We start from the raw sequence: 17,889 nt of genomic DNA, 5'->3' as shown, positions 1-17,889 counted from the left end.
TTGAGGCAAACCATTTGGTATCATCAGATTTATACCAATCTTTTAATACAAGATTCAAACTATGAGTATTACAGCCTACCGGAAAAATATGCGGATATTGTCGCTGTAGGATTTTGGATGCATTTTTACAATTTTTTGCATTGTCCATGACGACTTGGACTACATTTTTGGCACCCACTTCCTCTATCACAGAGCTAATGACTTGAGCAATGTAAGCCCCAGTTTTGATTGAACCAGCTAAATCCACGGCACGGATGAAAGTCTCACCTCTGGTGGGTGAAATAACCATTATATTAATTAATGGTTTTCTTTGCACATTAGACCATCCATCACTTACTATACTACATCCAGAAAGCTCTATATTGCTAAGAATTATTCTTTGTACACGTTCTTTTACTTGCGCATAACATTTCTCTAATAGATCATTTCGCATAGCATGGTACGTAGGCGGTGAAAACCCTGGTCCAAACTCACCAATTTTCTTCCATGCTCTCTTCCAATGCTCACTATCCACCATCATCATAGCACTCCCAGAAAAGTAAATCGCTTCAGCAAGGACGAGTTATGCATCATTGAGTCGACCTTGACGCAGGCTTTCTTGCAATGAAGTTTGACGCATGGGTATATTTCCTACGTCAAAGTTTCGCTTGCAAGAAGATGCACTGGGTAGATTACTTTTTGGTTGTTGCACATTGCCGTTCGGGGTACAAGTAGGCGATGTAGCGGGAGTTTGATGATTAGAACAACAGTGTTCTTGTTGCCTTGATACATTAACGGTAGGAGTGTCATGTTTTCTTGAATCTTTCTTTTTAATTTCTTCTCTTATGCGTTTGGCCACTATAGGTGCAGAGGGGTGGATACATGACTTTTTCTTTGGTCCGCCTAAAAAGTGTTCTCTTAGTCGAGGCGCCCCACCTGATTTTACTGCATGGCATAGTTTACACTCCCAATCTATGAATTGATCACCAACGTTAATTGCATATTGCCACTCTATCCCAGGTGCCTTTTTTTTCCTCCTATTTGAAATTTGGACTCTATTGGAGGTATCACTGGATCCAACATTGTCCTCCATCTCAACGAATAACCTATTCAACCAAGCATATAACAATGAATACACAAATGAAAAAACAACAAATCACTCACGTATAACAAAACATACATTAGCAGACAAAGTACTTCGAAACTATCTTGACAAATACAAAAGATCATCACATAACACAAAACTACTTCAAACTATCTTGCAAGGTCTTACTACAAAACTACTTCGAAACTATCATGCACATTGCACCCCCAATGAAGGATGCCTTTTGTACCCAATTAAGGATACTTTACACAATCAAAGATCTATGCTTGCCCAATACTCTAGTATAGGACAATAGACCTTCTCTAACATTCACAAAAAAAATCAAAGATCTATGCCTACCCAATACTCTAGTATAGGACAATAGACCCTTGTCTACTCTAAACTATATCAAGTATCAAGAACCAATACAAGCCCCTAAGCAGGACTCTTGGCTCCATCAAACCAATCATAAAGCAGAATGAGGTAGATTACGTACGTGGCTCAAATGCAAAGCTGAATGACTCCAAATTTGTCCCTAAATCTCCGCAAGTATTAGCTACGAACCACACCCTACCCCCAGTTCAAATAACTAAGGACGAGTGGCTCAATAGTCTTAGGAGTGCCTACAAGGAAAGACGACAGCCCCTAAGATAAGGACGTTCTTCCCAAGAGGACACTTCTAGCAACTCGAGAGCTCTACAAGTACTTTGAGGAGAGATATCACGCCTCTAAAACAAGGACTATCTCCCCAAAAGTTGTACGATGGGTGTCGGGCAGCAGTGTTTATATACAGAATAGTACCCCGCCGGTGTTTCTTCTTTTTCCCGGCGGGCCCGCCGGGCTTTTATCTTTCCCGACGGGCCAGCCGGGATAGCTAGTTTTCCCGGCGGGCCCGCCGGGAAAGATAAAAGCCCGGAGGTGTTACGAGACTAGTGGGTTCTGGCAGGTCATTGCTCAGGTCATGTGAATATACAATGTGATCACAAGTTTTAATATGTTAACAATAGGTTTTGTTAACGTGATCACGAAATTGTGAAGACGTTAATGAAATCCCTGAACATGAGAGAGGAGAGATAAAAATATCTCATTATTTTTGAGTTTAAAACTCCTCCACACATGTGAAATAGGCGCCTCCTTCATGAGGGGAGATCCCCACACTGAGGTGTCAAAAATGTACCATTTCCTCTAAATATATCTTAATTTTTAACTAATAAACCTTGTACTCAGTCAACTCTTCATCTTATGTGAGCATTTACTCATTTTTGGGGGTTTTTCTTTTATTCTTCAATTTATCTCCTCCCTACATTTGGATTAATCTTATTAGTCCATAGGAACCTTAATTGGACCACCATAATCCAAAATTTTTTAAAAATCTGGACCCTTAGGCTAAGGTCCTTTTTACCTATTTTCAATGAATTCCAATTGTACATTGGAAAGTTCTTTTTGAATTTCTGTTTCGGGGGAAACCATTTTAGACACTAAGAGGATTTTTATATCCAAAAATATCTCAATTTTGAATTACCTCCATCTAGACATTTTCTCTCTCCAGGCCAAAACAGGGTAAAATAGGATCTTTCTTTTATTTTAGAGAGGGGAATAATTATAAGATCAGAAGGGGAGGTTCTTATACCTGCACACCTCAAAAGCTGGAGGGAGGAATCTTACAGAATCAATCTTGCATCTCGAGTAATCTGAAGCTCTATTTGAAATTAATAAAAAACTTATTCATTCTATCTTCTATTAAGAACTTGAGCCTCATCAAGCTTAAGCACAAAGATAAGATTTCCATTACACTCTATAAAAAACAAAATATAATATAATTAAAATGAGACTTAATATATGTCTCTTCTTGTGCAAACAAAATTATTGAGAAAAAATTTGTGGTTTCAAATAATACGTCACCTGGTGATTATCATTTGGTAATACTTAATGCAAGCTTGTACTCTCCTCATATACACAAAAATATTATTAAATATATTATACTCGAATGTTCTATCCCTCTTCATTCTTCCTCACATAAAAGAATCTCTCTTTCTGTGTGTGTGTGTGTGTGTGTGTAGTGAACATGGAGTAATTTAGTGAGAATACAAATATACAACTTTTGGCACAGAGCACATGGTGTACAATCACTACAGATTATGGTTGGAGAGGGTGCAAATATGGCTACAGAAGGTGAAAACATAGTTAGGAAAAGCATGGAAAATCTCCATGTCGCTACAAGGGCAAAGCTTTGGGGAGAATGTTGAAATTGCACAATTTCAATGAAAGAAGATCTGCATGGTTGTTTCAAATTGTTGGCAACAAGAGGCCACCCAAGGAATTGACATCACTATGCAGAGGGAGATTTTTCAACAGCTCCTTCTCCATCGTACTTTTAAGAATCTACAACCTTCACGTTCAGGACTTGAAAGAGTTATTTTTTTGAAACATACAGAACATTTTGATGCAAGTGAAGGTACCCCGATTAGGAGATGAGCTTTTGCTCAAGAGATCAGCATGTATGATGATGGTTAATAGTGAGGGACATCAACTCAAAATGTGTCAATTTTTCAGAAAAGCTATTAGGCATCCATTGTATAAATCTTGTTGCAGTAAATTCTTGCTTATAGCTCGCAGATGATGGCACCTTTCCCTTACAAACATGCCAAAGACATCCACCTCAAAGTAGTATCCTCACAAATAAGGTCAAGGACCTTGTTTTTGCCTTTTGAATGTCTGAGGCTCGAGTCTCACCTAACAAAAAGGATGTTTGCCAAAAGTGGTTGGGGAGAAAATCTATCATGCAACATCCTATACATTTGACAAACCCCTGGTACATATCTTGCAAAATCTTCAAAGTTCTTGATCAAATGTTGAAAGTAGTTTGAACACTAAAACATGCCTACGTGATATCTCCACATGTTTAAGGTGGTCAAAAGTATAGTTGGACTCTGCTGTAGAATAGTCTATAGTATCTAAAAAAGAGTCAACAATACTTTAGCACGAGTCCAAAGTACTTCAAAAAATGTGCAAATGACTTTTAAGTAGTTTGTAAGCCTTAGAATTATCCCAAAAGTATTGCAAAATACTCTGAATGATGCTCACAATACCTTGAAATTATCCACATGACTTAGCTAAAGTATAAAGTTCTTATAAAAACTACATTATAAGTAGTCCAAAGTTTTATATGTGTGTCTTTCACCTTTTGATGTAGTCAATAGTGCTTTGAAAATAGTCTAAACTTCTATACAAGTACTAGAGAAAAAACTTTCAGCAAGCTCAAGTTCGAAGTACTTCACAAGCAATCATTGTGTCAACAACACAAGTCCTAGGTACTTCACCCTAGGTGAAAAAAATTCTAAGTTGTTTATGAAATTTTAAAGTAGTACAAATTATTTACAAGTAGGGAAAAAATACTTTGCCAGTAGTCTACAACATCGTGAAATTATCAACATGATTTCTATTGTAGGATAGAGTACTTGCAAAAACTACTTTATAAGTCAGCCAAAGTATAAAAGAGGTCTTAGGAATCTCTAAAACACTCTCTAAAGTAGTTTACATGATTTTAAAATAGTCCAAAGTTCTATACAAGTAGTCCACAAAGAACTTTTAGGATACTTAAAGCAGTTTAGAGTAATTTGCAAACAGACCATAAGCAGTCCAAACTACTTTGCAAGTACTTTATAGTACTTTCAAAAGTAGTTTGTAGTTAATTTAAAAGTAATTTATAGATAATTCAAAAAACTAGTTTACAATTAATTCAAAAGTAGTTTACAATGCTTTCAAAAGTAGTTTACAATACTTTCAAAAGTAGTTTACAATACTTTGAAAAGTAGTTTGTAGTAGTATGAAGCACTTATACCTGATTGTAAATATTTTTATCTCGCAAGTGGAGCTTTTAAAAAGATTTCAAGACCAACAACCACATTTATAGATCTCTTTGAGAAGTTTTGAGGGGTTGAAGCCTTTCTTTGTGCAAAAACTAAAAGATCATTATACTTGATGTTGTATTGCTTATGTGCAAATGATGTTTTTAAGAGATGCATTAAATCACATGTTCCATTAATCATTTGGGCTTCATAGCCCTTCTTGTACATGTAGGTGTCTGGTATGTAGCCGAGAGGCAGGTCCTACTTTATGTCGAGTTGCTTAGCATATACATCATAGTATGACAGATCTTTGGGAGTCAGTAGTTTGTCCAAAGCCAACATCTTTAGGAGTCAGTACTTTGTCCAAAGCCAACATCTTTCGAGTTCCATGTGAAGTCTTGTTTGCTAGGAGCGTGCAATGATTGTGACAAAAGTAGGCTTAATAAAGTGTGCAATGATGATTTACAGCTTTCAGTCAAGGTCTTTGAAGACATTGAGTCAGGAGTCAAGACACTGTGATGAAGAAGGAAACAAGAAGAAACGAAAGGATCTGGTAGTCAGATATTTGAAAGACAAGGATTTCATATCCTTGTTTCAGAAGCATATTGCTTCTTTCACCAAGAACAACTTCATAATCAAGTGGCAGGCTCAACAATTTAAAAATTGCTTGTTAAAGTTTCCAAACGACGTGGTGGTTTTTGTAATTGACTATGCAGAGAACTATTCATTCAAACAACAAAATGAAATATAGTCAATGCATTGGTATTCTTCTCAAGTCACTATTTTGGTTCACATCACATATGTTTGCAAGGTGTCCAATGAAGTGCAGAAGGCTATACACTTCTATATTTCTGATGACAAGACCCATGATTCTTTATTTGTCCAGCACTGCTTGCTCTTACATGTAGGGTGGCTCAAGCAACAAAACCTTACGCTAAAGAGACATTGGGTTTGGTCAAATGGATCTGCTTCCCAATTTAAAGCAAAGCGACCTTTCTACTTTGTTGCAAGGTACTTCCACATGACAAGAGTAGAGATAATGTGGAATTTTTTTGCCTTAGACCACCGAAAGGGCGAGCATGATGGAGCTAGAGCTCTCATCAAGAAAACACTAATAACACATGAACAATTGAAGCCGAATGGGTGGTGTGAGGTGAAAAAAAGAAAGAAAACCCTGCCTCTACAGCTCTTCCACTTCCCAAACTTGGAAACACTACCACGAACGGGGCACCACCAGCCACCACCGGCTGGAACACTCTCTCACCATTCGCCACCCACCCACACCATAAAGACAGCTCAAAACCACGAAGGACAGATGATCATTCAGTAAAAAACATATACAGTATCAACCATGTACAAACTCAGCAAATACACCAAAGACCAGGACTTCTGGCCAGGATTTACTGCCAAGGGAATTCCACCCTTGCGTCTGACAACCAAGCCTCTGTCTCCCGGTCCCTGTAATCTCCAGAGGGCGCCCACACCAGCAACCCTTCTTCACTCTCTCTGTAGCTCGGCTACTCTCTATCCCCAGCTGCTACCTGCTAATTGTTGTAGGCGAGCTCCACTGTCTCCAGCCCACACATCAGCACCTCTTCTGCATCCAACACACACAAAAACCCAAGGCTCCCTCTCTGGTCAGCATCCACGCACTGTCTGCAATCATTGCCCACACAAAACCAGCTATTCTCACTAGAAGGCGCCCACACTAGCTAACCTTCAACTCAGCAGCACCCACTCTCTGCTTGTCGAGACCAGCAGTTTCACCAACCACCAGAGCCTTGCACAATCTCTTCAGCACCAACCACTGCTCAACGCAGCTTCACCATCTCTTGCATCCAGCCAAGCCACATCATTTTAGTCCCTTGCTAACAGCAGCCCTCCCTTGGTGCTTCAATCATCGCCCACACTAGACCATCACCCAAGGCCTGCACCAACCTGATTCTTTACCTGTATCCCTTAGCTTCACTTGTGGTACCAACTGCCTTCCAACCCTTCAAGAAGCCTCTCCTTCCACAGCTTTCACAAGGCGGTCGCACACTGTGGCTCTCCTCTCACGCGGTTACCTGCACCTGCCTTCCCATTCCAGAGCAGCCTCCATGCATCAGCTTGTCTTTTGGCCTCCCCAGTCGCCAACTCTTGTACCTGGCGGCTCCCTCTTTCAGCATTTCCATGGTGCCTGCCTGCAGCTCTTCTCTCTGTTGCTCTCTGCTCTGCCAATCACCAGCCACTCACCTCTTTGCCTCTAGCTTTGCATAGCTACCCAACAAGGCCTCTCACAAGGCGGCCCTACAGCGCTTCTTCGACTGTGCTTCTTCTTGTCTCCGCAACATCTCCGCCAGCCTCTATAGCATCATCCAGGTCTCCACGCATCACCTCTCTGTGCCTGTCACTATCTAGCAACCTCCAAGCACTAGGCGGCCACTTCACAAGACGGTCCTCAGCAAGCGATCTCCGCAGCGCCTTCGCAAGGCCGCTCGTCCTCTCTTAGGCTGCAACAGTACCCGCCCCCGCCGGCGCTTCACACACGGCTCCCAGGCCTTCAAGCACCAGGCAGTTACCTACGCCTTCACGCCTTCACCAGCTGCTGCACCTCACTTGCAAGGTGGTCTCTTCACTCCAGCACTAGGCGGCCAGCACTCAAGTCCTCGAAGCTGCTGCTGCAGCACCTTCACAAGGCGATTTACCACGTTGGCCTTCTCTCACCCTGCACTCCAGGCCACTGATCACTTGGAACTCTCTTCTTTCTTTTAGAGCGGCCGTCTTACCTTCCTTTTCGCCTTCGACGCCTTCACCACCTTCTAGACATCGAGGAGTTGGCCGCCACAAAGAACTCCACTTGGCTCTCTATAGAGTGGCCACATAATATAAATATTTTTTCTCCTTCGACGCCTTCACCACCTTCCTTTTTGCCTTCGACGCCTTCACCACCTTCTAGACATCGAGTTGGCCGCCACAAAGAACTCCACTTGGCTCTCTATAGAGTGGCCACATAATATAAATATTTTTTTTTAAAAAGCCTCAAAACCACAAAATGATGGCTACCAATGCCTCCTTATATTTTGCTTCATTTGATTCACGTGCGGCGCCCATATTTCCAAATAAATACGAGAGCTGCCCCCTCTTCATTTCCCGCTGTAACTACTTACCAAATCCGACAATTGTCAGTCGGTACCCTGTATTTAGTAATCATCCGCACATCACACAATTGCCATAAAACTCCAGATCTCCAGCGTCTGCTCCGGAAAACAAAACACGTGCATAAACCAGCTCATAACCAAACCACTCGGCCTGTACACTTGCCAGGGCATTCAGGGCAAATTTTATTCACACACCACACGCACCATATGTACACTGACCAAAAACACCTTTCAAATTTTTACCTGACATACTTTGCCCAATCCCTAGCCTGCTGAATCATTTATGATCAGTAGAAAGCATATGACCACGTTTCCCTCCGTCTATTCTTTGAGCATCATACAGGGTAACCAACACATCTCTATTCCAGGTGATAAAAAAAACACTGTCATTTTCCACAGGCAGAATTTTCCATCCCGTATCCCACAACACAACACCAGAGCTTCTGGAAACAAAGCTCCTGACATACGCACCATCCTGCCTCATCTCAACTCCAAAATCCCTGATACGATCAGCACCAATATCGGAGAACCAGTGCAGCAACTCCTGCTGAGGGTAAAAACTGATAAAAGCTTCATCAAGAAAAACCTGCTGTACCATAACACTTTCCTGTCCATCAACATGAGAAACATCACCATCAAAACCAGCCACACCACAGGCAAAACAAACTCCTCTTCAACAGGAACTATTCCCAAAGCATCCACCTCAATTCCTGTATGCTCATCTTCATCAAAACCACCAAGAAATTCATCCATTACAGCATCCATAGTCTCATCTATAGCAGCAGCATCATTCAAAGTCTTATGGTGTTTCTCTTCCTTCATAGCATCAATTCTGGTCATGGCTTTTTTAACATTAATACACATCTGGTCATCCAGCTCCAACTCAGGCTCATCATCCTGCAGACTTTCTATATCCCACTCATCCCACACAGGTTCATTCAAAGATTCAAAAGCAGACTCTTTCACATCACATGCATACCTTTGCTCATGATTCACTTGTACCTCCTCGCATTCTTCCTGTATAGTCTCTTCTTGTTCCAGCAACCTCATCACCAAGCACTTCCTCATCAATAACCAGGGCATCCATCTCTGCATCCTCCTCACTGGATGAAGTATCCTCTGTTCCCTCACTAGTAGTGGTGCTATCATCACTCGAATCAGTTTCACTCTCCTCTTCATCATTGATAGGCTTCTGGTTATCCATATTAAACTGCTTCTTGTCCCCTCTCCTGTCATACAGAGTAATGACCCCTTTCCTCCAATCCTGAATAGCCTTCACTGCTCTCAGCCATGGTCTTCCCAAAATGATGGGGAATGCACCCATTCCTGCAGGCATAACATGACAATCCACAAGCACCTTTACATCAAAAGCTTGCAATTCCAATTCCTTGATCATACCTAAGCATTTGACCTTCTGATGATTAGCTAGCCAAATTCGGAATCTAGACGCTTCAGTAAAATTAAGACCAAGCCTCTCCATAGCTGCCAATGTGATCACACAAATCTGTGCTCCACCATCTATGTATGCCTCTCCCAGATTCTTCCCTTTGTACCACACATTCACCACAGGACATATATCAGGCAACTCCTGGACAGATAGAGCAGTCACTATTCCTTTGGCAGGCTCCTTCTCTCTCGGGTTCACAAGTCCTTTCCACTGACGCTTCAAATTGGGAGCTAACTCTATCAATTGCCCAAAAGTAATGTTAGCTTTCCTTCCAGCCATGTCCTCCTTCAAACTGTAGCTATCCTGCCCACCCCCTAGTGGAAAATCAATCACCTGAAACTTCCTACGAGACCTCCTCTTCTGCTTGACCTTCACATCTTCTCCTTCCTTCACTTTACCTTTCTTCTTGCTGGGCCCTGCAGCATCCCTGCTTTCCCTTTCCTGTGGCATCCGTTTTCCCAAAGGCATCACATCAGCTTCTGCCTCCTTCCTACGAGACCTCCTCTTCTGCTTGACCTTCACATCTTCTCCTTCCTTCACTTTACCTTTCTTCTTGCTGGGCCCTGCAGCATCCCTGCTTTCCCTTTCCTGTGGCATCCGTTTTCCCAAAGGCATCACATCAGCTTCTGCCTCCTTCGTCTTCTCAAGGGTGACCACATCTATCACCTTAGTTTTACCCTTCTCCTGTGATTCCACTAGGGCCTGCTTAATCCCTTATATCAATACCATAATCATTTGACCTATCAGGTAACTGTGAAGGTAGTGGGTACATATCACCACCCATACGCTAAGGCTTATCATAATCTGTACTCAGATGACCAAGTTCACCACAGTTCCAGCATGTAGGGATGAAACGACGGCCCCTACCGCGACCACGTCCATATCCTGCTTGTCCATCTCCCCCTTCATGATTATTGCCACGGCCTCTACCACGTCCACCACCTGTACTTCCCATTAAATTTAAGCTCAAATTCTTCATAAGATCAACCATCTGTTTCATATCCTGTCGCAATCCCTCATCAGAACCTGCAGGAACCATAGGTACTCCTTGACTAGCTTGAGGCACCATCTGCATAGCTTGGGCTTTAGTGGGCTTCATCCTCTCAATCACTGCATTCATGGGTGTAGCCTCCACTCTACGAATCTCCGGCTGTGCTACAACTGGAATCATCCCCAGCTGATTCATCCGCTGTAACTTCCAATCTTTTGATTTAGCAATTTCCACCGCATCCTCATAAGACCTGGGCTTCTTCAATTCCACTTTCCAGCGAATACTCCTCTTAAGTCCGGCTACAAACTTATTTTTCTTCATCATGTCAGGCGGCACCTGGTCTTCCCCTAAAGCCCTGCATAGAGTCTCCCATAGCAAAGAAAATTTCTTTATATAATCATCTAATGATTCAAACTCACCTTGTGTCAGAGCTTGCACCTCATGCCAAACCTTGTCGGGGTCTTCTACCTTCTTGAACCTGTTGCTAAGTGCTGTCTTTAATCCATCCTCAGTCATCTCAATGAGTGGAACAGCAACCCTCAATGACTCCTCATAAGCTCTGTACCAGGTCCTTGCATCCCCTTTCAAGTGCTTAGTAGCCGCAACACCTGTACCTGCTCACTGATGTGGTTGCTTATGCATGCAACCTCCATTCTTTCCAAGAAGTCTGCCACATCCTCATTAGGGCTACCATAAAACTCTGGGTAAGACATCATCTTGATCCCAAAACTTCACTTCCAATCCCAAGCAAAAACAGAAACACCTTCCTTCAATCTCTCACTCTGGGGCATACACCCTCGTAAGAGAAATATCTGAGCTATCCTCAGTGGGGGCACCAGAAGGATGTGAGGTGAAAAAAAGAAAGAAAACCCTGCCTCTACAGCTCTTCCACCTCCCAAACTTGGAAACACTACCACGAACGGGGCACCACCAGCCACCACCGGCTGGAACACTCTCTCACCATTCGCCACCCACCCACACCATAAAGACAGCTCAAAACCACGAAGGACAGATGATCATTCAGTAAAAAACATATACAGTATCAACCATGTACAAACTCAGCAAATACACCAAAGACCATGACTTCTGGCCAGGATTTACTGCCAAGGGAATTCCACCCTTGCGTCTGACGACCAAGCCTCTGTCTCCTGGTCCCTGTAATCTCCAGAGGGCGCCCACACCAGCAACCCTTCTTCACTCTCTCTGTAGCCCGGCTACTCTCTGTCCCCAGCTGCTACCTGCTAATTGTTGTAGGCGAGCTCCACTGTCTCCAGCCCACACATCAGCACCTCTTCTGCATCCACCAACACACACAAAAACCCAAGGCTCCCTCTCTGGTCAGCATCCACGCACTGTCTGCAATCATCGCCCACACAAAACCAGCTACTCTCACCAAAAGGCGCCCACACCAGCTAACCTTCAACTCAGCAGCACCCACTCTCTGCGTGTCGAGACCAGCAGTTTCACCAACCACCAGAGCCTTGCACAATCTCTTCAGCACTAACCACTGCTCAACGCAGCTTCACCATCTCTTGCATCCAGCCAAGCCACATCATTTTAGTCCCTTGCTAACAGCAGCCCTCCCTTGCTGCTTCAATCATCGCCCACACTAGACCATCACCCAAGGCCTGCACCAGCCTGATTCTTTACCTGTATCCCTTAGCTTCACTTGTGGTACCAACTGCCTTCCAGCCCTTCAAGAAGCCTCTCCTTCCACAGCTTTCACAAGGCGGTCGCACACTGTGGCTCTCCTCTCACGCGGTTACCTGCAGCTGCCTTCCCATTCCAGAGCAGCCTCCATGCATCAGCTTGTCTTTTGGCCTCCCTAGTCGCCAACTCTTGTACCTGGCGGCTGCCTCTTTCAGCATTTCCATGGTGCCTGCCTACAGCTCTTCTCTCTGTTGCTCTCTGCCTACTGTGCCAATCACCAGCCACTCACCTCTTTGCCTCTAGCTTTGCACAGCTACCCAACAAGGCCTCTCACAAGGCGGCCCTACAGCGCTTCTTCGACTGTGCTTCTTCTTGTCTCCACAACATCTCCGCCAGCCTCTGTAGCATCGTCCAGCTCTCCACGCATCACCTCTCTGCGCCTGCTCACTGTCCAGCGACCTCCAGCACTAGGCGGCCACTTCACAAGACGGTCCTCAGCAAGCAATCTCCACAGCGCCTTCGCAAGGCCACTCGTCCTCTCTTAGGCTGCAACAGTACCCGCCCCCGGCGCTTCACACACGGCTCCCAGGCCTTCAAGCACCAGGCAGTTACCTACGCCTTCACGCCTTCACCAGCTGCTGCACCTCACTTGCAAGGTGGTCTCTTCACTCTAGCACTAGGCGGCCACCACTCAAGTCCTCGAAGCTGCTGCAGCACCTTCACAAGGCGATTTACCACGTTGGCCTTCTCTCACCCTGCACTCTAGGCCACTGATCACCTGGAACTCTCTTCTTTCTTTTAGAGCGGCCGTCTTACCTTCCTTTTCGCCTTCGACGCCTTCACCACCTTCTAAACATCGAGTTGGCCGCCACAAAGAACTCCACTTGGCTCTCTATAGAGTGGCCACATAATATAAATATTTTTTTATTTTTAAAAGCCTCAAAACCACAAAATGATGGCTACCAATGCCTCCTTATATTTTGCTTCATTTGATTCACGTGCGGCGCCCATATTTCCAAATAAATACGAGAGCTGCTCCCTCTTCATTTCTCCCTGTAACTACTTACCAAATCCGACAATTGTCAGTCGGTACCCTGTATTTAGTAATCATCCGCACATCACACAATTGCCATAAAACTCCAAATCTCCAGTGTTTGCTCCGAAAAACAAAACACGTGCATAAACCAGCTCATAACCAAACCACTCGGCCTGTACACTTGCCAGGGCATTCAGGGCAAATTTTATTCACACACCACACGCACCATATGTACACTGACCAAAAACACCTTTCAAATTTTTACCTGACAGGTGGCACACCTGTAGTGCGCAAAAGATGTGGTGGCCTTCCTAAGACACAAGTTTTGTGGTGCAGACAGTGCAGGAGTTCGCATGATCTTTTGGGAAATTGAGGAGAGTAATGTACAAAGAGAATAAAGTGGGATTATAAGCGTGTGATCAGTTCAGGGTCAATGCATTGTGTGAATGGATACTCAATCACACTGATAAGTGTGCTTTGAGATGTAGATAACTCACTTGCTTCTATGATTCATGTATGTTGCAATGTTGGAGAAAACGTAGCAATCCAGCATATGTAGATGCCTAGGAGTATCATCAAATCTTTACCTTGGTCGGTTGATTATTTAGATGAAGATTCAAGTGATGAAGAGGTTGAGAATAACCCTATGTATGTAGGTCACCATGATGCTTTAAGTAATGATTTATGTGTAGGAGATAACTTTGCCACCAACCTTGCAGAGAAAAACGCTGATTTCTACATCCTCAAATGCTCCATGACAAAGTACAAAACAATGAGAGCATGTGAAGATGGGTGGGGTAACTATGTATCAGCACACTCATATGTGGTTGAGGGATACTATTATGAGTAGGTTGACAGTCAAAATGACCTATACTACATCCCAACAAATCAATCTCTTGTACTCTTACCCTCACACATAGTAAGAACCGTTAAGTTTGAAATGGAATGTATAAATGGTCAGCATAACCTATTTAGGTTGTCTCACCGGAGGTCCAAGAAAACATTTACAATAGCATGTCCCTTGAGCTCTAGAAAGATTTGTATTCATTTTCGAATGAAATTTGAAGTCATTTTGTCAATTATTTGATACAAAGTGTAAACTACCTTGGCATGCACATATACTACTTTTTCCATACTGTAGCTACTAATTTAGTACCATGAACTAATTTTTAAGTACTTCAAACAATCTTATTAGGACCATAATCCTCTAATCATATATGTATACCATTTGTGAAGAGAACATAGCCTAATTTCATATTTTTGAAAACTACCTATAAAGTAATAAACTCATCTTTTCAAGTACTATAATCTACACGTAAACCACCTATATTGAGATTATAGCAAACTACATATCAAGTTGTAAGCTCATATTTTCCAGTACTGTAAAATACTTCTAAAGTATTGTAAACTACTTCAGAACCACCAATATTGTAAAGTAGTAAGAACATATTTTCATGTAATAAAAGATACTTGAGAACCACCTGTAAAATATTTAGTACCATAGACTACTTTTGAAGTACAAAAACTATTTATACAGAAATACTCCACTTATAAATAAAACATACCCCCACTTATATCAAATATGTACCTGGCCTATTCACCTTACACTTATAGTAGTTGTCGTCAATCAAGAGCGTGTTCCTCTCATTGTATCTTGGGAACCTTTTCCAAAAATTATAAAGGTTCTTGAAGAAAATCGGTTTGCTTGAATCAAAATTGAAATCTGCAACATCACATAACTATTGACCAATCAAGGCATAGAGCCACTTTGAAAGCACAAGGGGGGAAATAAAGCTTCATCCTTTTTTGAATTTTTTGGAGGAGTGAAGAACTCCAAATATAAACATTCGTAAATATGCATGCCATCAAAATTGAAATCTACATGCCATCAAAATTGAAATCTGCATGCCATCAAAATTGAAATCTGCAACATCACATAATTATTGACCAATCAAGGCACACAGCCACTTTGAAGCACGAGGGAAACAAATCTCTATCCTTTTTTAAACATTTCGGAGGAGGGTAGAACTCCAAATATAAACGTTCACAAATTTGTATGCCATCAACAAGAAGGGATATGCATCCTTGCACACAAAGTGTATCACCTCCTCTCTTGATTTCTTTACATGTATGTAATCATTAGCATCCATATTTGGAGCTTCACCTTTCTTCAAATGGCATGTCTGCAAAACAACCCCTTGCAAGTTAAGAACCAACGCCACTTGATCTAGATCATCTGTAGCTATGAACTTTGACGGAGTCTGATACCGTGGTGGCACTCTGTCAATCTCGAAAACCCTCAACCCTTTGTACTGTCACATAAGCCTTTTGGACCTCTAATAAACAAAATGAATATTAACACATTAAACTAAATTCATCAAAACTTTACACAAGGAGACTCAACAACGCATTAAAAAGAGGCATATATGACAAGGAGTTTCAAAAAAGGATGCATTTCATTAAAATAGGGGCAGCCAATACAAACAGTGGGTAACAATGCTTTTAGATGTGCATTAAATACAAGAGGCCAAAAATTGGCAGCAAGTGTGAATGTGCATACAGCAATTACTTTACAACTTCTTGCATTCATGGGGCTTATGTAAGTGCGAAGAGGGGTCAATAGGGATTGGGTCCAATACTTTTATTGCTTGGTTCTATTTGCTCTGACACTGCAAGGGATGATTCAATCTCTTCATCACCATCGATTGGTGCTAGCTTTGTCTTCTTTGGAGGGCCATCTCCTACAAACATGATAGCCCTTTAATAACAATAATAATGATATTACAATATGGTTAAAATTTAAAAACAAGGTACCTTCATTTGTATTTTTCTTTCTTCCATTTGTTGCTAGACGCTTATTTTTATGTTTGTCTTTGAATTGGTTCAGCGTCACATCTGGAGGGGCTTTAGTATCAGCATCCTCCTGCTCCCCTTCTTTTCCCTCATTGTCAAAATTTTTCACAACCTTCATTGCTACATCCTGGGCTGTGTGCTTCATGACTTTTGTTGGTGGTGACATTTTATGAAGGTCATCAACCATAGGCTTAGTTGACACATCTACCATGCCATCCAAATCTAGCCCATCCTAGTGGAACTGCAGAACTTGTCACTTTCGCCAAGCCCTCATCTACAGCTGACCTCTCCAAACTCTCCCCTTTCCCCAACCCTACACATGTCGACCCCCTCCTAAAATCCCTTGCATCCACAATCCAAGTACATGTGTAAGATTCATACCAAAGATTCATACCAAAGGGTAGCATAACATATAAAACATCATCAAAGATAACATACTTAAACATTATGAAAGATTACATACTCTCTTGCTTAGCGACTATCCAAGGCTCCCCAAGAAGCAACGATCGTGAATTGTCTAGGATGGTCTCATTGTAGCCAAGACCCACACAAAACATACTCGAGGCAATCACATTTGTAAAGCATAAAGGGTGGTATTTATGTTGCAGGCTAGCATATATATACCAATTACATTTGTAGCAGCCAAAGGATCTCCACACCCAACACAGTTGCCTGCCACCTAGATTGTGGCCTCTTCATCTTTCGGTGCTTCGTAGGGTGTGGGTACCAAACACAACTTCTCACCTTGCTTAAATTGCAACACCATATTCTCTATAAATGCTAAATACTGCATAGCATCTTCAACTTGTGTTTGCAATTGTTCTAGCTCAGCCTGTACAATCTCACAAAAAGACATAGCATAATAAGTTAGAAAGATATAAGGATAATATAAAAAGATATAATAATAATCTAAAAAGAGATAAGGACATTCTAAAAAGGACCTTTTTGTGTGCTAAACTACTTATAGATATTGTTAACAATCTAAAAAGAACTTTTAAAGAAATAAAAACTAGCTTAAAGTATTATGTTGGTACTAAACTACTAGGTTCTGTTCACAATCTGAAATCTACTTTTAAAAGAATAAAAACTACCTAAAAAGTAATTTTTGAATACTAAAATAATTCTAGGTTCTATTCACAATCTGAAATCTACTTTTAAAGGAATAAAAACTACCTGAAAAGTATTTTTTGGGCATTAAACTAATTCTATTTTTTTTAAAATATGAAATCTACTTTTAAAGGAATAAAAACTACCTGAAAAGTATTTTTTGGGCACTAAACTAATTCTATGTTTTGTTCACAAACCGAATCTACTTTTAAAGGAAAAAAAACTACCAGAAAAGTATTTTTTGGGCACTAAACTAGTTCTAGGTTCCCCAAATGAAGTGGGAGTGCGTTAGTATGGATTTTGTCACAAGTCTTCCCACTGTACAAGGAGGATATGACTCCATCTTAGTAGTAGTAGACTTGCTTATCAAAGTAGCTCATCTTATACCAACAAAGAAGACCTTCAAAGCTTCTGATGTTGCCCAATTATTCATCAAGGAAGTCTTCAAACTTCATGGTCTCCTGTGAAGAGGATAGTAAGTGATCGGGATTTTGACTTCACTTCAAAGTTTTGGCAGTCCTTATTTCAAGCCTTGGGCACTCAACTTTGCTTTCGCAAGCTTATCATCCAGAGACCGATAGCTAGACTGAGAGAGTCAATCAGGTAATTGAAGAGATTCTCAGAGCATATTGTGGACGAGAACCAAGAAGATGGATTTAATACCTTCCTTTGGTAGAATTTGCCTACAATACATCTTATTCATCAGAGCATTGGAATGTCACCATTCAAAGCACTCTATGGGAAAGAATACTTA

Source organism: Cibotium barometz, chromosome 3 (genome assembly GCF_041138505.1).
Source record: "Cibotium barometz isolate CiBa-2024 chromosome 3, ASM4113850v1, whole genome shotgun sequence".
Lineage (NCBI taxonomy): Eukaryota > Viridiplantae > Streptophyta > Polypodiopsida > Cyatheales > Cibotiaceae > Cibotium > Cibotium barometz.
The sequence above is the reverse complement of the archived record's forward strand: the minus strand, read 5'-3'. Positions refer to the sequence as shown.